Source organism: Podarcis melisellensis (assembly GCF_964234715.1).
Source record: "Podarcis melisellensis genome assembly, chromosome: 7".
NCBI lineage: Eukaryota > Metazoa > Chordata > Lepidosauria > Squamata > Lacertidae > Podarcis > Podarcis melisellensis.
The window spans coordinates 29,956,336-29,978,041 of NC_138539.1; the positions used below are offsets into that span (position 1 = coordinate 29,956,336).

General features: G+C 41.2%; 1 long non-coding RNA gene across 1 annotated transcript in view; it reads right to left on the reverse strand.

Moving 5' to 3' along the window:
- Positions 1-610: 610 nt before the first annotated feature.
- The window catches only part of LOC309374721, a 42,587-nt gene continuing 21,491 nt past the window's right edge, over positions 611-21,706 (reverse strand). The window contains exon 2 of the long non-coding RNA XR_014170672.1: positions 611-1,027. This is a non-coding gene — a long non-coding RNA (uncharacterized lncRNA). The remainder of the gene's footprint in view (positions 1,028-21,706) is intronic.

Sequence of the window (21,706 nt, forward strand, 5' to 3'; positions counted from 1 at the left end):
TTAGAAAGCAGTTTTCCATTTGACCTGTACTTTCTAGGTACCCTTGCCCTTCTCCTTTCCCAGGAAAAATATGCTCTTTGGCTCTAAATTGGAGCAAACATCAGTCTGGACATTAACACTTTTATTATTCTTAGGTTTTTCTGGTATTTTAATTATTTGATATTCTGTACAGTTGTACCTTGGAAGTTCGACTTCCAAAATGTTTGCAAACCAAAGCGTGGTTTCTGATTGGCTGCAGGAAGCTCCTGCGGCCAATTGGAAGCTGCAGAACCCCTGTTGGACATTCGGCTTCCAAAAATAGTTTGAAAACCAGAACACTCACTTCTGGGTTTCGATCCTCCAGGAGCCAAGGCGTTTGAGATCCAAGGTATGACTGTATTTTGATATTTTGTAAGCTGCTTTGAGAAGCTTTGTCGAAAGCGATGCAAAATATTAGCAACCACAACAACATCCATTTATGTAACTATGGAGGTGCTTTTTATCTTATGCTGGTCTATGACTGTAATAAAGATTTGGATTGGATTAGAACATCCATTGACACCCCTTCTAACATTTTCTTTTGAAATGGTGCAGTTATCATCTTAATACAATAGGAATTCATACTGCTATGTTTTATCAGTGTTAATTTTATTTAGTAAATGACTTTTACATTTAATTTTTATTCACCATTGTTGCAAAATTAAATTTAAACTGTGGTCACAGTCTGAGCATCCATGACATAAACTGACAGCAAACACCATTAAACTTGCAATATTTCTTCAATTATCTTTATTTTTACATGTTTTCCCCAAAGCAGAAGATATATCTTTTCTCATTTCTTGAGTTAATTTATTCTTCCTTCTCTGAATTTAATAAGTCAACACTGACATTTCTATAATATTCAGGACTTTATTTGGCCGTATATCAATTGATGGTGCATTATAGTTCTTCAATATTGTGCCATGAGCAGTTTTGCAATAACTAATAAGTTAGAAATGGTTCTCTTTCCATCTTCTTTGTTTCTGAAATAATCCAGGGGTGGCCACTTCTGCATTGCCAAAAAAAGATGACAAAATAAAAATGCAGATCTTCAGAAAACGTTAGTATGCAAATTCATATGCATAGGTGGACATTTTAAAATTATTATAATTTAAAGAGAAATATAGCGAGGAACCATGCTATTATAATTGTTTCACTAGCAGCCTAGTACCTGGTGTTGCTCAGGAATTCTGAGAAACTAAAAAAAACCTTCCATTTTTAAAGGTGTCCTCTGACATCTTGATTCAAAATAGCATCCCATTGTATCCAAACATAGACATGCTCCTTGATATCAGGAACTATCATGCAAAATTTGGTTACAATATCTTAAGAAGTATTGTGTGCATAGAAAGCAGATGGGCACACAATTACAAAATATGTAGTAGATAGGCTGAAAGTACATGGCATTGACCTGGAATTCTAAGAAACCAAAACACGTTGAGATTTATAAATGGATATAGTGTAACTTGTTAGTTTTACGGCCTCCACCTCCGGTCCCTGACCCGACCTAGAGAACACAAGACCTGGATACAGACCATAATCAATTGAGACGATGGGCACCCAGTAGTATCCAAATATAGAACAAAACCCAGTCCTTGCTCTTAGGAAACATCATGCCAAATTGGGCAACCATAACTTCAAAGGCATCCAAATCAAAACAGTTTAGAACTGTCACAGCAAACTGGGCGAAGCCACATTTTGGTCCACAGTCTTGATTCAAAATGGTATCTGACATCCAAACATAAATGAAAACCAGCTCCTCCACCTCAGGAACTTTTATGCCAAATTGGGCAGTAGTATCTCATGAGGCAGGACACAGGTGGCACCGTGGGTTAAACCACAGTGCCTAGGACTTGCCGATCAGAAGGTCGCGGTTCGAATGCCCGCGACGGGGTGAGCTCCCGTTGCTCGGTCCCTGCTCCTGCCAACCTAGCAGTTCGAAAGCACGTCAAAGTGCAAGTAGATAAATAGGTACCACTCCAACGGGAAGGTAAAAGGCGTTTCCGTGCGCTGCTCTGGTTCGCCAGAAGCAGCTTAGTCATGCTGGCCACATGACCCGGAAGCTGTATGCCGGCTCCCTCATTCACTAAAGCGAGATGAGCGCCGCAACCCCAGAGTCAGTCACAACTGGACCTAATGGTCAGAGGTCCCTTTACGTTTACGTTTACCTTATCTCATGAGGCATCCAAATACATAGGAGGACAGACAGAAAAACCACTTTCCTATATATATTGTAGATAAGCACACCAGAAATGTAGAAATCCCCCACATTGGATATTAGAGTCAGTGCCAACATTCAACACAAAGAAACTGTTGTTGAAACTTAGGGGTATTCCAACAAGAACTTGTGATCAGATGTGGAGGTCTCATTGGGGAGGAACTTGAAAAAGCTGCATTGTACAAGCAATTCTTTCCTCATGCTTCTTAAAACGTGGCACATAGCTCCCAAAAATGGGTTAAGCTACTCATCTTACAGATTCAGAAGTTTTTTTAAATGGAAGGCCCCAAATTGTTTGCTTGTTTCTTTCTTTGTTTAATTTGTATAGCGCCCTTCAACCAAAGATCACAGGGTATTTCACAACATAAAAATACAAAATGAGAACACTAGATACATAAAAAACCAGAACAAAAGCAAGCCAATAACCACCTTCCCACAAAACACAGAATGTAGAGAGATGTTTTCCCTTGGCGCCTTCAACCAGGATTAGTCCTCCCTAGTAAATATTATAGGACTACTGCCTAAACATTTTCAGCCATTTTCTCTGATATCCACATGACAAAATGTGAAGCATCTTACCACAGTTGTCCTTATTTCAGATTTAGAGGTATGAACTCAGTGAATGCAAATATTGAAATTACTATGACTAGTTCTGTCATTTTATTGCTCAGTTAGTGAGGGCAACTGAAGGGGACTTTAGAATAAGTGGAAGGAACCAAAATTTTGAATTTTCAAAAGTGGTATCAGAAAGTAGAGCTGGTCCAAAACATTTTGCTACCTGTGGCAAAGGACAATTCCCATTCACCCAGAAGGGTAGAGAAGCTGACAAGAGTGGCTGTGGGATCTTACTTCAAGACTGGCATAAAAGTCTAAGAACAGCCTGCTGGATCAGGCAACCAAAGAGCATTCTTGGCTGTTTATCACACCTGAGGGCAACAGGCAAGCTTAAATGGACAAGGCAGCCCCCCTGCCCATCACACACAGTTCTGTCCTTCAGTTCCTCACAGCTGTTACCCATCCGCTAGCATCTGACACTTCAGGTGACTGCACTACTCTGCCTAATGGTGGGGTCGGCCCTTTCAGAAAGTACACGAAAGCTATATTGAACCAAGTAAGCATTTTGTATTTGAATGTATTGGGGAACTTATTTGCAAAGTGTAGCCCTATTAAAAAAAAAAACCTCCTTAGGCACAGCTGCCTAAAAATAAGAGTGTACTGAACCATTTGAGTTTAGGGTATATGTTGCTTAGCATACATTTTGTGTTTGATGGTCAAAATTTCAAAACATTACCACTCCTCTCCTGACAGTGGGTGGCTTGTCTAACTTGTGTCAATGCTTATAGCAGCTTTCTTCTGCTTTTTGTTAAGCAACTCACCTAGAATAAACGAAGAGTCACTGAAATATAACTTTAGCTTGAGGGATACCATTACATAGGATTTTCATGCAGCATTAGACCATTTTGTTAAGATAAAAGTGCTGTCAATACACATATGACTCACTTCTGCTACGCAAGCAAGCTATTTTGTTATTCTTCACATCCTTGAAGGAACCGATGCACAGAAAACAATTGTCCGCAACCTCAGTAAGTAAGACAAACCTCCATGTCTGCTTTTCAAATGGTTGATTAAATTTCGTTGTGTGCACCTACAAGACTTCAATTTCAGATTATCACAGGCAACAAGTTATTTCAGGAATATATATATTCTGCATATATGAGAAGACCTCTGCACTGAAGTGCATCTCACTCCAGCATAATATTATTTTCCAAAACCAGGCCTGCTTATTCATGCTTTTATAAGCTAACTATCCTGTTATCATTTTTGTGAAGTGCAGTATGGGACTATTTTAATAAATAAATAGTGTGTGTGTGATATGTATTAGGGGCTGTGCTCCTGTTTTCTTCACTTGCCAACAGTTGCAACCTGTCTCATCAAACCCCCAGCCACTAGACCTCACCAACCCCTACTCCCCACACTTTGCTTAAACTGCAAATGAGCTGCAGCTTGACGACAGTCTTACATTATTATTATGTAGCAAGATATGCAAGTGTGTGTGTATATAGATAAATCACAAATAAATCATAAATCACAAACACACCCTTTGATGCATATCAGAGCCCCTGAATACTAGAACATTTTGCTTTAAGACCTTAATGTCTTTTTTGTTAGTCAGTATATTAAATCTCCTACCAGAATCCAGAGCAAACCTGCCTAAACTGCTGTTGTTGCTTTAAAAAATGTGTGTGCAAAAGTCCTTGGGACTTTTTCTTAGAGCTAATGGTATTTCATAGAATCACAGAATTTCAAAGGACCACAAGAAACATCTAGTCCAACTCCAGCAATACAGGAATCTTTTGTCAACCCTGAGATTAAGTGTCTCATGCTGTAGTAACTGAGCTATCCTTGGCCCATTATAGATTTCAGATGTCATGAGACATATCATGGCAAGCAAGCAATTTTAGTAAGCATTTGATCATATAATTGCTCTCAGTTCAATTGATGGAATGTTTTTTTTCCTATGCAGAATTGCAAATACACATGAAGAAAACTGATTATAATAATAATAATAATAAAATGCCAATGTGTCTGCCGTGATCTTTGTGAGAAAATCCTTACAGTTTATTTTGCACTTGCTGACAATTTATGTTGTGATAGCCTAATACACTCATGAAGCTGACCTCGTCTGCTAGATTTCCATGCTTACATCAATGAAAGTGTTATCCATTGTGTTATCTATTGAAGCTTATGTGAATAGATTTGATTTAAAAGGCTTGCATACTGTTTATCTAAGAAACTGCTCCGACTACCATGTAATCCACCATATTCCATTTCAGATTCAGAAAATGGACAATTATTCCAATTATGTCTGATTCTATCTGATTTGTTTCCATCAGCTGTGCAATAATTTTGTGCAAGTTATATAAAGGGAAGGACAGGAGACGAATGGGAGGGACGATAGCTTGCTGGCAAAGTACATGCTTTGCATTCAGACGGTCCCAGGTTCAGTCCCTATCATCTCAAACTAAAAAAGACTGTGGTGGTTTGAAAGACTTCTGTCTGAGAGCAGGAGAACTGCTACCAGTCAAAGTAAACATTGCTGGTTTTGATGGACTGGCCTAGATTGACTTCCATTAAGGCAGGTTCTTGTGTCACAGAATGCACTTCTGTGAATGGATATCTGTTAGGGCTGCATTAGTGGGATAATATTTCAATGTGCACTTGCAATATGAACATGTACAACTAATAATAATAATAATAATAAATTATTTATATCCCGCCCTCCCCTGCCGAAGCCGGGCTCAGAGCGGCTAACAACAGTAAAATGATACAACATTCTAAAATCAGTTCATTCTAAAATCAGTTCAAATCAGATTAATGGCAACCATTGGGCTAGAGTTCTGTGAGGATTGCCAAAGGAGGGGTCAGGCTGTGCCCTAGCCAAAGGCCTGGTGGAACAGCTCTGTCTTGCAGGCCCTGTGGAAAGATGTCAAGTCCTGAAGGGCCCTAGTCTCTTGTGACAGAGCGTTCCACCAGATTGGAGCCACAGCCAAAAAAGCCCTGGCTCTGGTTGAGGTCAGCCTAACCTCTCTGTGACCCGGGACCTCCAAGATGTTTTTGTTTGAAGACCGTAAGGTCCTCCGTGGGACATACCAGGAGAGGCGGTCCTAGGCCTACCAGGTATGAGGGTCCTAGGCCATATAGGGCTTTAAAGGTTAAAACCAGCACCTTAAACCTGATCCTGTACTCCACTGGGAGCCAGTGCAGCTGGTATAGCACTGGGTGAATGTGATCCCGCAGAGAGGACCCCATAAGGAGTCTCGCTGCGGCATTCTGCACCCGCTGCACCTGCTGGAGTTTCTGGGTCAGTCTCAAGGGCAGCCCCACGTAGAGCGAGTTACAATAATCCAGTCTGGAGGTGAACGTCGCATGGATCACAGTGGCTAGGTCAGGGCGAGAGAGGTAAGGAGCCAACTGCTTAGCTTGGCGGAGATGAAAAAACTATGCAGGATTGAAGTTGAATTGAATACCTATGAGTTCATTCTTTAAAGCCTCTCAGAAGTATGTGATACACAGACTATACTATTCATCTGGCTGGAGTGTCCTGGTTAGAGTGGCCAAGCTGGTGCCCAATAGTTTAGTTTTTACAATCTGCTTACATTACATTATGGGCACTACATCAGCACCATGGGGAATGATGATGGTCTGGGTGTTATCATCAATTTTGTTCCAATTGCCTTAAGTAGGGATTGATAACACCCTCATTGATGAGTTGAGGAAACTTGACTTTACATTTCTTAATCTGCCTTGCAGGGCATCTTCAGAAGAAACCTACACAAGGAGTAAACCCTACACAAATCCAGAGCCGAGTCTCTAAGACGGTTGGATGGCACCTTGTACACCTCTTTCTGGCAACTCCTGCAGCCAAGATGGTGCCAAATGTATTGCTCTGCTTTCCTTTGGACCACATCCATGAGAGCAGGGGTCTTGTTGTCTGGGCAGCCCAGGAACTCCATACACACTGCCTAGGCTTGTGCCCTGGAGAAGCCACTTTGGTGCTGCTAACACAGCAAAAACAGTGCAGAAGACAGTAGTTACAAGTTACTGGTCTTTTCAGCCACAGCAGGTGCTGTGATTCTCCAGCAGTTTGACTTCATTCCCAGAGGCACATTCCATTGTCTTTCAAGGCAGACAGATGCCAACAACAGAGTAATGCCTAGTGCAAACTTTGATATTTATCAAAGCATCATTGGGTTAGTCTCTTTGGTCTTACTACTGTTATTGATTTCAGTTTCAGTTAAGGAAGTTCTTACTGTCCTGTTATTTGACTGGTTGTATAGGTTCATGCTTAAATGTGGAATTTGGGTGCTCCTTTTCTTATTGTAAGTCAGAGACCTTTGATGCAGAATGATGCATATAAACCTACATCTAAAAAAAGATTGCTGCAGCGCAGTTTGATATAACTCTACACGGAAGTAAGTCCTATGGAGTTAAATGGGGCTTACTCCAAGCTAATGATTAAACTCTAAAATATTTTATTTCTTAAATGTATGAGACTAAGAGACAAGGAAAACTTCATTGTGCTTTGTATCAAACATAACCTGACAAATTCAGACTTTCCATCAGAGTTGTAGTAAGGATTTCATTTTTCCTTTTGGCAACCTATTTTGAAAATCACAGTTTAATTTTTTTCAGGGGCTATACTTCTCTCTCTCTCTCTCTCTCTCTCTCTCTCTCTCTCTCTCTCTGTGTGTGTGTGTGTGTGTGTGTGTGTGTGTTTGTACATGTTGCACCCCTCACTAAGTTCTTGAACACCAGATAATATATAAATCAGAAGCAATCTGATTTGGAATGGAATGGAATGGAATGGAAAATTATCTTTTATTATTTCTTCATAACTGGGAGTTGGGCAAGAATTTATGTTATGAATTTATTGCTTATGATGAAATACAGGAGCATTCTGTTTTAGTCATCCATTTTCACAATGTGCAGTAATGAGAGTTTATTATTTTGATCTAGAACTTACTTAATATTTCTAGTTTGCCCTATGGCTGCACACACTGATGCACAATTAGGGGCACTCAACTCACACTGAAATCAATGAGGATTAGATAGGCCTAACATAGTGCTAGATTGCTCAGTATATTGTTATTGTTGATAATATTGATGTGACTTACAATGATTTTAATCCCATTGTATTTATGGAATATGTAAGCTGTAAATTTGCCTTGTTTACAGCAATGTAAAAATTTCATCCAGAAAATCCACTCGTGTACTGATAGCAACCTAAAAAAGTATACCTACATTATTGCAGATGTAGGTATACTTTTCTAGGTTGCTATTAGTACACGAGTGGACTTTCTGGATGAAATTTTTACATTATTGTAAACAAGGCGGAGGGGTGATAGGTGGCGACTTAAATCTTGTACTTAATAACTATTTTGATAAAAGCAGAATTTCTCCACTATCACAAAATGTGTGCAAATCACCATCTTTTAAAACACCCTTCTATGAAATATTACATAAACACAATAACTTTGACACTTAGCACATAGCCAAGCTAGAACTAAGAAGCTATACACATATGCCAGCAAGGTACACAAATTACCCCTGACTGGGTAATTTATTAATCACAGAAAGCCTTATCTCTCAGGTTTACAAGTCGGAGACTGATCTTCTTAATATCTCGGACCATGCCACTGTAATCATGAAGAGTACACAAACCTAAACTTTTCTATCGGAAATTAGACTACTGGATATTAAATAGTTATTTTTACTACAGAAAAGCTCTTTAAATATATTCCTAAAAACTATAATCATCAGCCACTATTTTTCTTTTTTTCTTTTTTTTCTTTTTTTGGTAAAGCTAATAAGCTCTGTTTTCCTTGTAGGGTTGTTTTGTTACTTGAAATTAAAAATCTGTTAAAAATACTATAAAATATACTTCACATTAAAATATACTTGTTGGCACAAGCGACAAACTGCAATCTTTAGAACATCGTGATTTCTCCAGGTATTCAAGAGACACTTTGGGCTCCCTCTGGTGGCGACTTTAGTTTTTGACAGTCTTTGTTTCACTGTCGCTATAGAGACTTGTTTCCTACTTGGTGAACAAGTAATAAATAGTTACCCCACCTCAAATGTATTGCATTCTAAATCCTATTAATCCTGATGGAATGCACTTTCACTGTACTTAGCAGTTTGTGTAAAGCCATTTAAACCAAATGAAGGATGATTTTGATCCAAGAGTTAAGTCCCATTAATGTCATGTCTCCTACTGGAACCAATGATACTTAAAAGTTATTTTGCTGTACTGTGCCCACTCCTTTTTACAAAAATGCCTGGAAAGATTTTATTTGCTCAGCTATTTAAAATATTTACATTCTCTCATTTTGTGCGAGATACTTCAGGGAAGTATATTGGGGAGAAGGGGATGTAAGTTGTATAAAGCCATAAAACAGACAAGCCAACAGACAGCAATCCTATTTGAACAGATCTCTGAAATAAAATACTTTTAAATTGCTGCTGGAAGCCTACTGTCTAGGGAGCAGAACATACCGTACTGGGGAACCCTCAGACAATGGAGCAGCGCCTCTGAAACAGATCTTTATAAACACTCACAGTGGTACCTCGGGTTACATACCGGTACTTAATTCGTTCTGGAGGTCCATTCTTAACCTGAAACTGTTCTTAACCTGAAGCACCACTTTAGCTAATGGGGCCTCCCGCTGCTGCCACACCGCCGCTGCGCGATTTCTGTTCTTATCCTGAAGCAAAGTTCTTAACCCGAGGTACTCTTTCTGGGTTAGCGGAGTCTGTAACTTGAAGCGTCTGTAACCTGAAGCGTCTGTAACCCGAGGTTCCACTGTACATTCATGCAAGAGAAGATGATCTTGAAAGTATTAGACCAGGAGTTAGCAAACTTTTTCAGCAGGGGGCCGGTCCACTGTCCCTCAGACCTTGCGGGGGGCCGGACTACATTTTTTTTGGGGGGGGGGATGAACGAATTCCTATGGCCCACAAATAACCCAGAGATGCATTTTAAATAAAAGGGCACATTCTACTCATGTAAAAACACGCTAATTCCCGGACTGTCTGTGGGCCGGATTAATCCCTTTCTGTTCACAACATGGGCGGGAAGAAGAAGAAGAGTTTGGATTTGATATCCCGCTTTATCACTACCCGAAGGAGTCTCAAAGCGGCTAACATTCTCATTTCCCCTCCTCCCCCACAACACTCTGTGAGGTGAGTGGGGCTGAGAGACTTCAGAGAAGTGTGACTGGCCCAAGGTCACCCGGAGTGATGGCCTGGGATTCCGATTCAGAGGCTGAACCAGAGGAATCCCAGCCTGCACAGGAGTCCCCGCCTCCAGGGCCGGCTGAACTGGAGGCCGAGTTTTGCTAGTGCAACAGGGCATTTACCCCTTCCCCCCCTTTCCTCCTGTGCCCCACAAACTGGATCTGCCAAGATCAGAATAACCCTCAGAACAGCACATGAGGAGAGGAGAGGGCAGATTGTTCCATTTGGAAAGCAGAAATACTTATGCTGACCCAGTTTTGTGCTACATTGAATGCCTCCACATGAATTCCCCGGTGGAAACCAAAGTGCTAGATATTCCCTGTGCTATGAAGACATAATGAATAGCAAGCATGAAAAGTTTAAGTGAGCTCTACAGTGAGGCCCACTTACTGTTTTCCCGCCGTCATTCATGTGTTCCATGTCTGACTTCTATGTAAGACTTGCAATGACCCCCAAGTAAAACAAAAGCTTATTTGTAAAGCTTGGTTGGAATACACAACCCACAGACATGTTTTTAATAAATTGAATTTGTGGTGAACTCTCCAGAACACTCACCTGCTAGACAAGACAGAACAACACACAAATGTAGCTTGAGCCTCCCAAACTCAGCTCAAAACAAATCCATAATAAGACACCTAAAAATGCTCACCAGTTTTTATATTTAACGTTAGGATCTCTGCAAATGGCATGGGTTTCAACCGTGTCCCATTTGGCTTATACCAAATGGAGAGCATTTGAGGTGTTTGGTTTAGTTAATGCGTCTCAGAAGACACCAGATTTTTATTCATTTGTATCAGGGGACATTTCTGTAGGACATGGCACAGCTTTTGGATATTTAATTCAAGAATGCTCTGGAGATTCTTTGAGAGGTGCTCATGTCTAAACACCCTGATAATTGGTTTCTAAAACTGAAACTTCTTGTATATGATCACACACACACAAAAACCCACAAGGTCCACTGCGCATGACCGACTTTGGAGTGCTCAGAAAATTTTGGTGATAAAAATTCATCATTAAAAGACACAATCTGTACTTCTGGAGACCCTTCTTGGTATACTCCAGCAAAACGAAATCATTTCAAGGAGGCTTCCATATGAGTGTATAAAAGATGTTCTTATTGAAACTTTATTTCAGGACTCATAGTGTTTGTATGTGCGAGTGCGTGCGTGTTTATTATCTATCTCTATCTGCCATCTATCTAATTTATTTTTAAAACTTAAGGAAACATCTGATGAAATAGTTTGAAACTTTGAATCATGTCACTTAAGGAAAACAGCCGCTTTGGTTTGGACTAAGAGTAGGTTTCTGAATCATCTCTGAAACAGCTGGTGAGAGTGTTCTTGTACAGCCATGCCTGGGAAAGCAGCTACTATAGGACATGCATGTCTGGAATGAATATTGAGGACATGAAGTAGACTGTTTATGCTGCTTAAGAAGAGCAGGCTAGAAAGCTGTAACCTTGGAATGTATATGGACACCTTGCTAGACTGGAAATGATTATGGGAAAGCACATTCCATTGGATTTTGGCTGATTTTATCACACACACACACACACAAATTAATAAAATAAATCTTCATAATCTATTCATTGTTGACTGAATGGCTCATATAGTTAAGCTACCTTTATTTTATCTGTTTTTCCTTGGAATTTTCAACTGGAGTTTCAGACTATGTAGATTAATGGGTAGAAAAGGTATATAATTGGGTTGTTTGTATCTCTCTCTCTCTCTCTCTCTCTCTCTCTCTCTCTCTCTCTCACACACACACACACACACACAGGGTTTTGACTTGTTACTGATTTTCCCTTGTATAGTATGGCTATAGAATGAGAATTCTGCTAGTGGTTGGAAATAATCTTTAAGATCATGAATAATTTCACTTTATATATCGCATACCGAAAAGATGATGATATACACAGAAAATAGTTGGTTTTTCAGTGTTCATTTTCTAAAAAAAAAATGTTTAGGGGTACTCTCATTTTCCTACTGATATTGAAATACTGCCTCTCAATGAGGCCAAACTTAGATTCACAAAATGTTTAGGGGTATGCGTCCCCCCAAGAAAAAAGCACTGGTTGGTTTTACAATTATGGAAATACATGTCTCTTAAGTTATTTGGTTTTCTTATTCATTCACCCATGCTTCTGTTTTTTGCTGATATTTTTAACATTGTGATAAATGTTTTCCAAATGACTCATAATTAGACATATTTGTATTGTTTGCTGATAAGTTAGTGTTGCGTGTGAGATAAGATGGAACCAAATTGCACCCTGTAGGCCAAGAGGTAAAAATGTTGTTCTTCAGGAATACCATCTGGACCTGGTGTTGGGGATAAGCAGTGTCCAGTGCACAGCGGAATGATGAGAAGTATATGCCAACATGCTCTATACTACTTTATTTACACTTCAAAGCTGGTAAGTTACAGAAAAACATCTTCCCTCTGCCGGAGCAGAGAAAGCGTCATCTCTCCTCAAAAGCACGGAGAGAATCACAAAGTGAAACTGCAAAGAACAGTGAAAAACAGGAAACCAGTGTACGTCATATCCAGTCTCCCGTTCCCGTGAGAAAACCTCCAACAGTACAGACTCTGTGGAATGTAAACAACCTGTCTCGTGACAAGCACTTCGCTGCACAGAGAAGAAAGCAGAAACCAACATCCTCCCCCTTTCTGTGAACATTTCTGGGCAGCGTGTTCGTACAATATCAGTACAAACCCAACTTCTGCACATAGGTACAGTGTTGATCCCTTGATACAATCTTGGACAATACATCAGCAGGAATTTCATTACCTGGCATATAGGACACCGTTACGAGTCCCTTCTGAATACGTTCCCTAGCATGTTGCAATTTCAATTGCAAGTGCTTCGTGCTTTGCTTACAACCTTCAGAATTCAGCAAAGCCAAACATGCTTTGTTGTCCTGGTAAACCTGGATTGGACATTTGACAGGAATTTTCATGTCTTTGCACAATTGTAACAACCATTCACAATCTTTAAGTGAATAAGACAGTGCATTCAGTTCAGCTTCACAAGTACTTAAGCTAACTGTTGTTTGCTTCTTGCATGACCAATCAAATAGACCCTGATTGTACTTATAGCAAACTCCAGACGTACTTTTCCTGTTTGTAGTGTCACTTCCAAAACTTGCACCTGCAAATATCTCAAGACCACCAGACTTCTGATTGTTAAATCTCAGTCTGTAATGCATAGTGCCTTTCAAATACCGCGCTATGCGTTTCAGAGCTTTCCAATCCTTAACAGTAGGATTGTTGACTTGTCTGCTTAGCAAATTACAGCTAACAGCAATGTCTGGTCTTGAACATCTGGCAATGAAGTTTAGCTTGCCTAGCACACTTCTGTACAGTGTAGTGTCAGAAAATGCTTCTTCAGTGTCATCTACCTGATAACCTGTTGTCATCGGTGTGTCTACAGGGTTAGCATCCATCAGGTTTAGTTTGCTTAACACATCAGCAATTTTCCGTGACTGGTGTACTAGAATGTTTCCATCTTGATCTCTCTCTATTTCCAGAGATAGGTAGTTGTTTACCTCACCAAGATCTTTCATGTCAAAGTGCTCTTTTAGTTGAGCTAGGGCGTTATTGTACATTGTGACATCTTTCCAAAAGAATAAAAGATCATCAACATAAAACAAACAATACAATTTCTTTTGCCCCTCCTCTTTGACAAACACACATGGATCAGCTTTCCCTTGCTGAAAACCTAGAGAAAACAATACTTCAGTGAGTTTTGTGTGCCAACACCGTGCACTTTGTTTGAGACCATAAATTGACTTCTTCAGAGCACAAACAAATCCCTGTTTTACCTGTACGCCATCAGGTGGAAGCATATAAAGTGATTCATTTAGAGATCCGTACAGAAAAGTTGTATTTACATCATGGTGACTAATGTGTAGATTTTCTTCTGCAGCTAGCTTGAGCATAAGCCTAATGCTCTCATACCTCACTGTGGGTGAGTAGGTCTCGTGATAGTCTTCACCTGGTACCTGAGCAAATCCTCTGGCTACCAATCTGGCTTTGTGTCTGACTATCTTGCCATTTTGATCAGTCTTCGCTTTGAAGACCCATTTGCTTCCAAGCAATTTCATTCCTGGAACTACTGGAACAAGGTCCCATGTTTTGTTCCTTTCCAAGGAATCAAGCTCAGCCTTCATGGCATTTAACCATGGCTCAGCTTCCTTTGAATCCAAATCCTGGATTTCTTGGAAACTTGAAGGTTCAAAAACCTTCTTGGAGCTTTTAACAGCTGTTACTGCTATCTTAGCAAACTCATCAGCAAATCTCTTTGGAGGTCTGCCTTTTGTGGCTCTCTGTGACCTACGAATTAGCCTTAAGTCTTCAACACTCTCCTCTTCCTTCTTAGGAGAAAAGTGACCTATTGTGAACAATGGTTCCTCCAATTCTTGATCAGAGCTTTCAGAGGGTTGCATAGAGGCTTTCGCACTCTTGAAATCCTCTGAATCATCTGATTCAGTTTCAGACTCAGAATCAGAACCTTCATCAGTGGGTGTGGGTTGTTGTGGTTGCTTTTGACTATCCTCAGTCTCATCACTGTCATCAGGATAACATTGGAAAATTCCCACATTCTCCCCCCACTTGGCATTGTACTCAACACTTCTTGTGAGCTTAATTTCCTTAGAGTCAGTCATCATTATTCTGTAAGAACCTTTCTGATAACCTAGAAAGATACCATGCAATCCACGCTTGTCTAACTTGGAGTTTTGTGGTGAGTGAACCCACATGTCCGAACCAAAAATTTTCATGTGTTTGATGTATGGCTTCTTGCCAAACATCTTCTCATAGGGGGTACAACCAATCGCTGAAGATAACCTGCGATTATAACTGTAAGTGAAACATGAGAGAGCTTCGGCCCAATAACTCTCTGGAAGATTTGCATCATGCAGCAAGGTTTTTAACCCTTGAAGCAATGTTTGATTTGCTCGTTCCACAAGTCCATTCTGCCATGGCGAGCGAGGACTAGACAAATCGTGTTGAATTCCTTTCTCAGCCAGAAAAGCTTCAAACTGCTGAGAAGTGAATTCTCCCCCCCGGTCAGTGAAAAGAATCTTTATCTTCTTACCATGCACATTTCCCAACCAAGCACAGAATTCCTTGAACCTAGGAAAAGCCTCTGATTTCTGCTTGAGATTGTACACAAAAATATACCTGGAAAATGCATCAACAAGAACCATGAAGTACCTATTTCCACCCAAAGAGGGCGCTAGTGGTCCAACCAAATCAGCATGAATAATTTGGTATGGTTCTGTAGCTTGCCTACTAGACACCTTACCTTTCGCAGCCATTTTCACCTTGTTTGCTGCGCATGCCTTGCACTTCATGTGGTACCTGCAGGGTTTAATAGTCATACCTTCAACCAAGGCAGGCATTTTAGATACTGCCTCAAAATGCAAATGACCAAATTTCCTGTGAAAATCGTGAATACATTCTGCATGCAAACTTTTGTTAGAACCTGCAATGCAACAAGTGTCATCCTGCACAACATCATCATAATACAAAAGAAACAAACGACCAACAAATTCAGCATACAATTGATAATCATTTTTCTTAGTGATGATGCACCTATTGTTCTTAAAGGAAACGTCAATCTTCTTCTCAATCAGCTGTCCAACGCTGAGCAGATTATGTTTCGCATCCGGCACATAAAGCACATCCTGTATCGATAAGTCCAAACTGTGAAGAACAACAGTTCCGTAGCCTTTACTGGGGATTGTGTGGTCATCCGCCTGGTGAATCGCACCTTCCTGCGGTGTAAAAGACACGAACAGTCTCTTATCGTTGCACATGTGATGCGTTGCAGCTGAATCAACAACGAAGAAAGATTTAGACGTCTTCTTGACCTCTGCAACCTCTGCAACCTTTGCAACCTTTGGAGCGTAGCGTGAGACCATTGCCTTGTGCTGCGTTGTCCTGGACACCGGACCTTTGCCTTTGCTCTGGCCTTTTCCACGCGATGAGCTTTCGCTGCGCTGCTCTGTCTTGGTCCTGGGATATTTGCATTCCCTCTTCATATGGCCTAGACGTCCACACGAGTAGCATTTCACTGCCTTCAAAGCTTTGGCGCCATCTGGTGGTTCCACTGCACTATGGGATGACGTCTGTGAAGACTCCCCCTTTCCCATGCAGCTATCACCCCGCCGATCTGCTTCATTCTGAATCATGGCAGTTTCACAGGCTACTGTGAGTTGACCATTTGGCTGATCAGTGGTATCAAATCCCCCACTTTCCTTGTCCAGCCTTCTGCAGCTAGCCATCATGACTCTGGCATTTGCCTCCTGCATCATCTCTGCTGCTTTAAATCAGACTGCTTTATACATGCTGCGTTTGTGTACAGCTGCTTCAATCCAAAAGCAAAATCAAAACAGCCTCTGCCTATGAGCCTGTGCCGCTCTTCTGTTTATTTGCATTTGCTTATCTGCAGCCGCTTCAAACTGCATTCCAAAAGCAAGTTCAAAAGCGAAAGTCCCCAAGTGCTTTCTCTATGTTGCCCTTTAATTCTTGCTGCGTCACATCTGCAGCTGCTGTGAAACAACAGCACTTCTAAAAGTTACTTTCGATTTCCCCCAGCATAGGAAATCTTTTTCTTGTAGCCTTTTGCCTGTGCCACGGCAAAAACCAGCTATTAAAAGTTCAAAGTCCAGCCATAAAGCCATTAATTAGAAGCTGGCAGGCTGCCCGGAGCAGTAGCACATACCTTCATCAATCATTTTGACGCGCAGAGCAGATACCGTGCGTTCCGTCTCTCTGCCGCTGTTCCGATGCTTTGCCGGCACTCCGTTTCTTTGCTCCTTTGTTCCTTTGCCAGGAGCCCGACTTCTGAAGTCCATTCTCAAAACACTGCGTTTTTCTGGGCCCGGAACCAAATGTTGGGGATAAGCAGTGTCCAGTGCACAGCGGAATGATGAGAAGTATATGCCAACATGCTCTATACTACTTTATTTACACTTCAAAGCTGGTAAGTTACAGAAAAACATCTTCCCTCTGCCGGAGCAGAGAAAGCGTCATCTCTCCTCAAAAGCACGGAGAGAATCACAAAGTGAAACTGCAAAGAACAGTGAAAAACAGGAAACCAGTGTACGTCATATCCAGTCTCCCGTTCCCGTGAAAAAACCTCCAACAGTACAGACTCTGTGGAATGTAAACAACCTGTCTCGTGACAAGCACTTCGCTGCACAGAGAAGAAAGCAGAAACCAACACCTGGTCCACCAGGAAGAACTGGAGCCACTGTTTTGTGCTTCCAACTCCCAACCCAAACAACAACTCTAGAAGAATGCCATGGTGAATACTAATTGAATGTTACTAAGAGAGTCAAAACGACACATAAACAGAGGAAGAATGAACACGCTGAGCTTGAGACCCATTAGGAACAGGAGAGAAAATTAATTTAGTTCACATTTAAAGATGAACATACCTAATTCATACTTTCTGAAACAATACATGAACTGAAACCTCTTGAGATTTGCAGCTCTCTGAATTTTGCAAAGCAGCTCCAGCCAAATGAGTAAACAGAGATGTTTATATTAGGGTAAAGCGCACCTATAAATACATATATTAATGGCAATAACCTAATAAATGCATTACATTTGGGGAAACGGCTTTGCAAAAATGTGTATATTAGGAGAAATTCACATGATGCCTTTGAAGATGGTTCAAAAACCTCAGCTGCTGCAGATGTCAGTGGCCACATTGCTCACCAGAGCATCGGAAGTCCAAGCCTATCACATCAACCCTGGCTTGACTACACTATTCAAAGTCTTGTCTGTGACCTATAAAGCTTTATGCAGCTCAGCACCTCAGCGACAGCCTCTCCCCATATGAACCGACCCAGACCCTGCAACCATAATCTGAGGCCCTTCTTTTTGTGCTCCCTACATGGAAGACTCAGGGGGATGGCAACACGAGAATGCACTTTCTCTACGGTGGCAATGCTCTTCCCAGGGAGGCCAACCTGGTGTCTTCATCACATATCTTTAAGTGCCAAGTGAAAACTTTCCTCTACAATCAGGCCTTGGGCCATTAACAGTCCTTGGCTTTTTAAAGGGGGGGGGGTGTTTCTAATTTTTAACTAACTGATTTTGTCTTGCCTGTAGGTTTACACCATGGGTAGGCAAACTAAGGCCCGGGGGCCGGATCCAGCCCAATCACCTTCAATATCCGGCCCGCGGACGGTCCGGGAATCAGCATGTTTTTACATGAGTAACATGTGTCCTTTTATTTAAAATGCATCTCTGGGTTATTTGTGGGGCCTGCATGGTGTTTTTACATGTGTAGAATGTGTGCTTTTATTTAAATTGCATCTCTGGGTTATTTGTGGGGCATAGGAATTCATTCATTCCCCCCCCCCCCAAAAAAAATATATATAGTCCGGCCCTCCACAAGGTCTGAGGGACAGTGGACCGGCCCCCTGCTGAAAAGGTTTGCTGACCCCTGGTTTACACACAAGTACCTAACTACAGCTAGAAATGCATTCCCCTCAAGCACACCTGCGCAGGATCGGCACACTCCCATCACTCAAACACATCAAATTGCACTCTTTATGCTGTGCAAGCACTCCCATAATTGCATCTCACATCCTCAATCAACAACCCACTCAAATGTCTACACCCTGGGTCATAGACAAACCTGGACAAATGCTAACACAGAACAGCTGTCAGCACCGTATTTGTCTATACCTTTGGCAGGAATTCTAGGGTGGCCTCTTCCTTGTCTATGTGGCTGACAGAACACTGACAGCTCTGAATGAGTAGTCTGCTAATTTGCCACCTGAACATCCCTCAGTTCACTTAATGACTCCAATGCTGGGAGCCTCATGAGCTTTAATTTTGCAAAGCAGTTTTCCTTTCTCATTTCTTCTGAAAAAGAATTGCCACTGAAAATTAAAAGGTAAAGATTTCGTATAATACATAGTCTGACTTTGTGACATTTAATTGCATAGCAGGGTGTTGGTTTAAATGTAATGGAAAGTAAAATAACGACAATTGAATGATTTATTTAACAGGTAAATCTCCAGCTTCTGCTAAATTCATTGTGTGAGTTGAGGGGAGGCAGCGATGGGGACGTTATTCACTTCCACTGGCAGGTTTTTAATAGAATTCTCTCCCTTTCGATAGTGTAATTAAGTCTAGTGAGGTCTTAAATTAGACTTGGTGAATGCAGTATTCCCCCTTGAAAGAGCTACAGTTAAGGTTGCATTTCAGCGTGGAGCAAAACTGCTGAAGTTCCAGCAATTTCAGTGGGGCTAACAATGCAATCCTATCTATGCATGTCTACTGAGAAGTAAGCTCCATTTACTTCAGTGGGACTTACTCTCAAGGAAGGACAGGAGCCTAACTCAATACATAGGTTTGCAAGCAGCCTAAGTAAACAGCCTTTATGAGAGAGGTAGGAGCAATGGGTGCTCAGGAGGAGGAATTGAACCTTGAACTGTCCCTGGAAATAGACTGGTAGCCAGTGGAACTATTGAAACAAGGAATATGGCTGTTGTCTAGGGAATTGAGGGAGAATAAGCCTTATAGTCCACAGTCCACCACTTATGGGTTCTACTTCTCCTGTAGTAGCATAACCCGGCAATTCTACTGGGGGGAAACCAAATGCAAGAACAGTGCAGGAGAATGAGTCATTACTGAACCACAATTCCCACTGTCCCTGACAGGCGTGCCAACTCTATGGGGATGAAGGCACCTCGGCCCCTTCAATATCCTCTCCTGGATTTCAGACAGGGGTCCTAATAGCTACAGGTGATGGAGACTGAACCTGAGATATTCTGTATGCAATAATCTGATCTATCATCGAGCTACACCTGACGAGGAGCATTTGTTGATTGCGAGTCTTGTGGTAGGTGCCTCTGTGTTTCTGATATGCTTTCAGACACATGTTATACAAGAGATTCTATCAACACATACAGATATACAAACCATCCATACCAGCAGCTCTCAACCTGTGGGTCCGCAGATGTTGTTGGACTACAACTGCCATCATCTCTGAGCTCTGGCCTTGCTAGCTAGGGGTGATGGGAGTTGTAGTTCAACAACATCTGGGGACCCACAGGTGGAGAAAGGCTGATCTATACTGTAGTGTGAGGTGCACTAACATAATTTAGCCCAAACCAACCTGTAACTTAAAAGTTAAACATCCCAACTCTGGATTTCCCTCCCAAGAAATGATCAGTTGACCTCCTTTATGGTGGTAACCTCTATTATTTATTTATTTATTTAAATTTATTAATTTTATAATAACAAAAACCCAAAATAAAAAGATCGCAATCAAAATCATACATCTTAATTGATTTCCTTCCAACTCCCCCTCCTGGCTCCATTACTGTATATTTATTTATACACGTCCACAAAGTCTTATACTCTTAACTGTCCTTTTTAAAAACCGTATTCATGTTATTACAAGCCATCTTTAAAAATTCAACTAATGTAAAAACCTATATACAAAGCTCACAGGGTTATGTTTAAAACATTTCCCTTATTTAAAAACAACAACAAAAAAAGAAAAAAAAACTAATGTCCTTTTGGGTTTCAAATTGTCTAATATGTCCTGCATAGTTCATTAGATTATTCTGCCAATCTTCTTTATCTTCTTTGGCGGTGGCTTCTTCCTTCTATAGGGAAGGGCTGGTCTTGGCCTGGCATCCACTCTCAGGTGCAGGAACAAAGTCTTTTGCATGGTAAATCTATTAAGTTCTGTACCTTTCAAAATCATAGCTTCTGGTTGTTGTTTTTAACAAAAGTCATTTTCAACATTCTCTTCAGATCTTTATATATCACTTCCCAGGCTATCTATCTATCTATCTATCTATCTATCTATCTATCTATCTATCTATCTATCTATCTATATAAAATTTTACATTGCCACCACACATGTTAGCCTCTCATACCTTTTACCCGCCCTTCCTGCTTCATCTCCACCACCGTCAAAGCTTCCCAAATCCAAGCACACGTGGCATTGTGTTTTTTCTTGGACCAAATCATAGGCCTTCCAAATCAATTCGCACAAGGTGTAAATATTAATGCTGAAACAAACTAGCAAAAGGTGAATTATTCGACTTGTTTTTGTTAACGGAAAAATCCGAGGGCTCCCTTGGACAAAAACAAAGACACCAACCAGGATAACTTGGAGCAAAACAGCAGCCTGTAGGCTTGGCCTTTATTGAATACTGTCGCGACAGGACTCCCACCCGCAACAAGATGAAGCAAAATGGAAGCCCAGAACAAAAGAAGACCCCCAACTTTAATTAGTTACTAATCCCCCAAACTACACCCTTAAGACTACATCACAACTACATCACAAAAAGGAGGGGTTGAGAGAGGAGTTGTGGTGGTAACCTGAGTGTCCTGTCACCTGGCTGGTTCCTCCTTTCCCCCCCTCCCCATGAGTACTTTCCAGGTGACAAAGGGGAGCTTGCAGTTTCCTGCCCCCAGAGGGAAAAGCTGATCATTGTCCTTTGTTCCCGTCGTGCTGAATCCACTCCCATATGCAAGTTTTTTGTGATCTTGATGGTCTTCTGTCTAGGACCACCAGGGTTGGCATAGCAACTGGGCAGGGCTCCTGTGTATGTGCTGGTATGCTCAAGGGATTATGGCTGCCCTGTATCAAACCTTCCCCATTTTGTAGTCCTTCCTTCATGGAGTAAA